This window comes from Salvelinus sp. IW2-2015, linkage group LG25, assembly GCF_002910315.2.
Source record: "Salvelinus sp. IW2-2015 linkage group LG25, ASM291031v2, whole genome shotgun sequence".
NCBI lineage: Eukaryota > Metazoa > Chordata > Actinopteri > Salmoniformes > Salmonidae > Salvelinus > Salvelinus sp. IW2-2015.
The window spans coordinates 7,851,449-7,859,040 of NC_036865.1; the positions used below are offsets into that span (position 1 = coordinate 7,851,449).

At 39.0% G+C, this 7,592-nt stretch overlaps 1 protein-coding gene across 1 annotated transcript in view; it reads left to right on the forward strand.

The window, feature by feature from the left end:
* LOC111952041 (serine/threonine-protein kinase 32C) overlaps positions 1 to 7,592 on the forward strand; it is a 155,738-nt gene that overhangs the window by 1,165 nt on the left and 146,981 nt on the right. The gene's annotated exons all lie outside the window — the stretch shown is intronic.

Here is a 7,592-nt window from a genome sequence, read left to right on the forward strand (position 1 = left end):
GTGAAGTTGTTATTTTTAGTAATTTAGCAGACACTCTTATCCAGAGTGAGTTACAGTGAGGGCAGTTTTCATACTTTTTTTTATATATACTGATCCCTCATGGGAATTGAACCCACATCCCTGGCATTGGCACACTATACCAACTGAGCTACACAGGACTGAATAATAACAATAATTGAAGAATTAAGACAAGAACAGTGGCACGCATGAAAGTAAGGCTAATTTATGGCTGTCAGTGTAAAGGAGAGTAAGCCCATTGGAGCTTAACCAAATATACCTTGCTTTGAATCATCAATACCCCTTAATGAGCTAAAATACTAATGTTGCCAACGAGTTTTTTTAAATGACAGAAGCGCCTACTAAATGAGGTCCGTTCACTACAGAGTTGAGGTCATATGATAAGGAGGGGATGGAGGGGGGGGGGGAATTCTACGGTAACAGAATCACGCTGAGACTCAGATTTTTTACTTTAAAATGTATGCCAAACAGAAACCATTGATTTCAAAGTTAAACAAACTATTAAACCATATGCACAAGGACTACTTTGAACAATTTCCACAGAACATTTCACAAAAATCTGAACAAACCATAGATGTCTATGTTTCACAAGTTTGGACATCCCAGTAGAGGTGACAGATAGCCGGTAGTCTAGCAGTTAAGAGCGTTGGGACAGTAACTGAAAGGTAATATGTTGATGTGCCTTAAAGCAAAGCACTTAACCCTAATTGCTCCTGTAAGTTGTTTTGGATAAGAGTGTCTGGTAGGTGTAGAGCACATCAAACTAGAGTACTGAACTCTACTTTTCTTCACTGTGCTGTCCAAACTTGTAAAAAACAAACATWGATGTCTATGATTAATTCAGATGTGATCTGGTCACCAATCATAGATGTCTACACTATGTTTGGGCCAAATCAGGGCTGGTCCCACCCGGAGTAAAAATCAACGTGTATATAGATGTTGAAATCAAAAAACGATGTCTGTGGACGTTGAAATCAAGGACATGGTGGACTGACCAAATTTCAACTGCTTTTCAATGTCCATGGACGTTTGGTGCAGGTCGGTGCTCAGTGGGTGTGGAGGCTAGTTACAGTAAATGGAAAGAGAGGAGAGGTAACATTAACTGGAGAGAGAGAGAGAGGTTGTCCAGACTGTTTTCGCACTCATTTTGACCACCAGATGACAGAAAGAAAACAGTTATGAGCTGACCATAACAGTATGCCAGTGGAAGGGAGGACAGTAGCAGGTGACCGAACTGTGGTTTGGGACTACTATGATTTCCCATTGTAGCCAATTCAATTGCAGTAATCCCATTACAGATTTTTCGGTAATTCTGTTACCGATTTGGTAACAGAATTAGGAGTTTGATCACTTAAGTTATAAACAAAAATGTATATCAGTAAAAACATTATAACTAATTGGTTGGTTTACCATTACTTTTTACTTCAGTGAACTTTTATTATCCTCCCTCCTCATGAGGGATATATGGGTTTTTGGTAGCAGAATTATACGGCACAAGGAAATATTTCTTAAACTTAATTTAATTCAAGTAATTTCTGAAACGGAATATACGTGTTGATATTATTTTGCAGGGGTCTTCAACATTATTGTGTTTTGAAGTATTTCTAATACCTTTTAAGACTTTTTCTGCGAGATGTTTTCTAAGATCCATTTGCATGTTTGACCAGAAATCAAAGCCATTACTTATGCCTATGCCTTTTCTTCTYCAAGATATGGACTCTTAGCTTTCATTTGACACCCAATTTGACATGCTCCGATGAACATGGTGCTGCTCATGTGTCCTTTACATGGAAATGCCCTTTAGCTACAAGGGTTACCCATTTAGAAGCTACAATTTGTCCATAACGTTAAAATTGTACTTTTTAATGAATCCACAGACATCAGTGAAAATGATGTAAAAGTAATGGAAAGTGTAATGGGAAGCAGTGAACCGTGCAATCTTTGTTGTTTTTGTCAGTGTTCTTTTTCATATGGAGCTATGTACAGTTTGTCAAATTCAAAGTTATAGAGGAGGCTCTGTTTCCAGAGGAAAGAGGGAGGCAGTTATACGTTTTTTTCCCCCCTTTACTTTTGATTAATGGAGGAGCCTTGAGGCTCAAGGCTGGCATGGAAAAAATGGTGAGGAAACAACGTATATTCTCACTTTTCAAGTCTTATATCATTTCTATGGGCTGGGGTGATTGCTTCGCATTCTATAACGTACTGTTTTTTTCTGTATCACAAGTTACATGCATACCTAATTACTTCAGTTACAACCCCGCCTCCACGCCACCTCACCCAGAATGAGCATTCTGTGTATGTTCATCACCTTCCCCATTATCAWTATGCGTAGATGCACATACATTAAGTAAATGTTATGCCGTGGTGCAAGGGGGCGGTTGATAGAATTCCTTTCACATCGTGAACATTTGAGGGCATTAATTCAAGACTATGTTTGCAGAGAGAGCGAGAGAGACTTTGTCAGTCCCAGTTTAGCCTCACTTTGAAGTGTTTTTCCATTTTATTTTCAGGACATCCAGTGTTACAAGTCCAACACAAAATGATTTGACGTATACAGCTGCATTCATGAGTTTTATTGAAAAATGTCCGCCAAGCAAAAACCTGATAATAAGAATGCTGTAAGTACAGAAATTGTTAGCTCAGTGGGACATGAATATCCAACAAGTCAGCGACAWCTGTGGAATTTGTGACAGCAACTTTGTGAGCTTATTACAGCATTATAGACACTTATGTCCTGGGATTTCCTATGATCTTCTATGTAGAAGAATCTCTTACCTTCTAACGACACTTGTGTCGCTCTAGCTCTGCCCGCGTCAATCACACAGACTAATGGTGCAGAAGAAATAGACTAATCCAATGCAACAACCCAGCAGTCTGTAACTCAAACACACAATGTTAAAAAGGGGTTAGAAGTCCAAAAGGTGCCAGCGTCACGGTGGGGCTGTAGGAGTTTTAATGAGTTGTCCATCGACGTAACTGATCTCTACACATTAAAACGGTACTGATGACATGCCATTCAGTCGATTGTATGGAAGTTGCTGAGTTGGTTTCGCGTCAAGAGCATCCACTAAGTGTTGTGTATGTTTCTACCTGGGTCTCTAAGAAACAGTATCTCTTGGCTTATTGGAAAACTGCATATGGCCTACATCAGGCAGTAATATTAGACCGTTCCTTGCCTAGACCGTTCCTTGCCTACAAAGGTCTTGACCATAATCAACTATTCAGATTGATGTCCAAGAGAAGCTGCCGGAGGGTTATTTTAGTAGATTTTTWGATTTATAGCAAGGAAATAAGAGAGCCTATAGGATTAAATGGGGCAYTCCTTGCATGGCTGTTGTGCATTGCGTTATTTCTCGGAACTTCTTAGAGTTAGTGTCGTATAAACTAGTGTCGTATAAACAGACCATCATGTGGCTGGATCCCACTGCAACACTCAAGCCGTACTTTACAAAGGCCATGCAAACACTAGCTGGATGAAAGTGTTGAAGCATGAGCAAAGGTAAGTCCCAAGAGAAAGAAGCACTTTGCTTTGACAAAACCTCACCTTACCACTGCAGTAATGCACTGTGTGCGTAATGTGCTCTATGTAGTGTGTGTGCAAGTTTGTGACTCGGGTATGAGGCTTTGAAGAACAAAACAGCGGGGCAGACATGGAGAAAGATGGAGAGATGGCAGATTGCATGGAATACGGAGTCCCAGTTCTCTTTCATCTTCAGCATTAGTCTCTCAATTTCTCTCTCTCTTTCTCTCTCTCTTTCTCTCTCCCCATCTATTAAACAGAGCGGTAGCCCTGTGCCTGCAGCTGTTAGCCTCTTGCTAGTACTGACTCATTTTCCCTGGCTGATATATGGTGTTCATACTGTAGTATCTGATTCGTGGCGGGAAAGGAATACCTCACCAACTTCACAAGTTGKACATACTGTTCTGTAATAGGATAGCAATCAAATCACAAACAACACTTGGACTTTGGGTGACTGATTAGAACTATCCCCTTTTGTGTAGTAGTAGGCTACACTCTTAACAAAAAATATGCTATCTACAACCTAAAAGGGTTCTTCAGCTGTCCTCAGAAGAACCCTTTGAATAAACCCTTTTGGTTCCAGGCAAAACCCTTTTGCTTCCAAGTATAACCGTTTTGGGTTCCATGTAGAACCCTTAAATGTAGAACCCTTTTTAAGGGTTCTACATGGAACCCAAAACGGTTATACTTGGAACCAAAAAGGGGTTTTACCAGGGGGGAAAAATKTGTTATTCTATGGGGACAACTGAATAACCCTTTTTTCTAAGAGTGTACAGTAGCCTTGTTAAAATGGTATATCTCTGTACTTACAGAAAATGCCACTTTCTCAAGGTATTCAATATTTACAATTCCCTAACCTTGTACTCGCTTCTGGTGATAAACAGGAGACAGTGTTCAGAACAAAACTATAGTTTCAGACTAAAGGTGTCTTCAAAGAGATCAGCTCAGCTGGGTGCTGAGATAAAAACAGAAAGGAGAAAGGTCACTCGGTGTGGTGTGTGTGTGTTTGTGGTGCGCGTTAGTGATGCACGGTTGACTCATAACCTGCAGTCCCTGTGGTTATATCTGCGGGATGTGCTGATTTTAGGGTCATGACATATTGTGTGGGTGGGTGGCAGGAGGAAGGGTTGAATAAAGAGAAAACGATGCATTAACATTCCATAAATGTATCATTATTGTGTAATTCATATCTATAGGCTACATKAAGGTTTTCTTTCATTATTTTTGCATGGCGTTAGTGCGTAGCCTAAACCTAAATATTAGGGCATAACAGTAGCGCGCTAAATACACACCAATTGCCAGATGCTTTTGGGAACAGAAAAAGTTAACGTCGATTCACTGAGGCAAAAAGGACAATGTTGGAGTTATTGAATTAAAGTGAAAAGCTGCGAAGTTGTTCGGAAAGTCTATTTCTTTTGCCAGACGAAATTTCCCCCCCTTCTTAATTTTATGGCTAGAGTCAAATACTTTTCATACTACTGGTCAACATGAGCTACCAAAATGATTATGAAGTATGCCAGGCCTTACAGTCCTAAAATAGAAGGGGGGGATATTTCGGCAGGCAAGAAAATAGCCTTGCTGAAATCACCCMCCCACTTCTAATTTCCTTAATTTTGTGGCTAGAGTCAAATACTTTCTATAGAACAAMCTTCACATCAGGATAGGCAACCGAAATGAATAATTAATGTATGTRTGTTATATTAAACATGGAGGAGGGAGTAAAATGTAGGCAAGCAATAAACATTTCAGAACAACTACTAGTCGAATAAGACATGRGAGAGATGACAMATTTTGGCAAGGATATTTATTTATAGACTAATACACTTGAAACAAATAGCCTAACTGAAAACTGCAGACATTATTAGTGCCCCCCCGCAATCAAACCGACATAACATTTTAAAATGAAACGCAGCCTAATGTGATCAGAAATCTCAACTAGCAAGCAAGTCGCAGCAATGAAGAATTAGCTCATGTTGACCAGTAGTGTGCGCCACAGAAAGCAAAATTAGAGTATAAAGAAACATAAACATTACAAAATGTTTCTAAAATAAATGTTTAAGAAAATAATGATAATACACATATAACACAAAGACATCATAGAAAGTTAAGTTTGTTAACAAATATTAAGTAAGAAATACACATTTTTAGCTTTGCATAATAAGATATAAAATGACAAATCAAATATAAAAATATAATAAATAACATAAACAAATATTGGAAAGCTGCAACAGCTCGACTGAACCTTTAGTCCACTTTTTATGGAAAGTTTTCCAGGTGACACTGTCGCCTGGAACTCATGCCTAACCTAGTCCTGACAGGCAGCGCAGACATAATCCTCCAATGATGGGATGGTTTTCATACAGGACTGGTGGAACCATCGTGGGCAGCGGTCACAACCAATCTGAAATTTATGATGAAAATGTTTAATATATTTAAAACATTAAATACATTTTCTTGATTTACAATTCTTTCATTATCAGACAAAGCGGATGATACTACCTCTAGAAATATTACTGCTKAAACAAATTTGTACTCRTAAAAATGTGCCTTTTGGAAGTGAACAAGCAATTACCCAGTTAGTGTCTTCCTCATTATTGTCCACCTCCYCACAGAAGTGGCACAGTTAGCTCAGGTCATCTAGCAAAACATAATGTCAATGAGTCTATACATCTTTACATGTATTTTTCTGAGCAAACAGGGAACAAGGGAATAGTATAGGTTTCTTGTAACAATTATTTAAATACATGTGTTTTAGTGGCCATCTAGTCAGAAGTTGGATCAAAGATAACCTTGAAAGATCCATATAAATGTTTTTGTATCTACAATTATATTAAATTAGAAATTGAACATACCAGTGTTTTGCAGGAGAGTGAGTGCTATTTCTGCTCTCACGATGTTAAAATCTTTGTCCGTATTTGAAAAGACAATCGACTCCCCCTTCAGAACACATACAGCAAACTGGGAAAAATATTTATGGGCATTTCAGTTTTCCCCAACAAAATTGTTACACTTTAAGATTCTAATTCGCAAGTATATAACGACACAGCTATAATATAATTTGACAGTTCTGTTTTGCCTTTTAGTCAGTATACTTTCAGTAGGTTAATTGTACATTACTTATACTCTCATACTTACTTTCAAGGCAAAGACCCCACAAGAAGTAACATCTTGTTGGCATGGGTGAGGAAGGTACCACACGCCCATCTGGAGATATTACACCCCTTCTCTCTCAGGAATGATCTGAACATATATGTTAATAAAAGTACAGCATTTTGAAACCCTTTATTGATTACAATATAGAGATTAATAACTGAGGGGAATCTGAGAATGCAGGGATTCCAGCAGGGTGTCACTTGACGTAGTCAAATCTRGAGCTGACAAGGCTCTGACTTAGCATCTTGGGGGCATCGCTGGATGGTGTGGAGGAAGAAGCAGAACGTTCACGTTAGGGCTGGATTATGGATACTTTACTGTGATTATGGATATGCACTCATGTTGACTTATATAATTAACTTTMTTTTTCGCCCAGAGTACAATTGTTTTAATTATTATTATTTTATTATTACTACTGTACCTACATTCTTTAAAAACTAAAACCAGAAAAAGTGTAAACATTTTTTTTTAGGAAAAGCAATAAGACGATGGGATGGTTCGGTGAGCGAGTTTATTAGCAAGTGCATCAGTGATGTTGTACCCACGGCGACAATTAAAACCTTCCCCAACCAGAAACCGTGGATTGATGGCAGCATTCGTGCAAAACTGAAAGCACGAACCACTGCTTTTAATCAGGGCAAGGCGACCGAAAACATGACCAAATACAAACAGTGTCGCTCGCTATTCCCTCCGCAAGGCAATCAAACAAGCTAAGTGTCAGTATTGAGACGAAGTGGAGTTGCAATTCAAAGGCTCAGACATGAGAGGTATGTGGCAGGGTCTACAGTCAATCACGGACTACAAAAAGAAAACCAGCCCTGTCGCGGACCCCGATGTCTTGCTCCCAGACAAACTAAACAACTTCTTTGCTCGCTTTGAGGACAATACAGTGCCACCGACA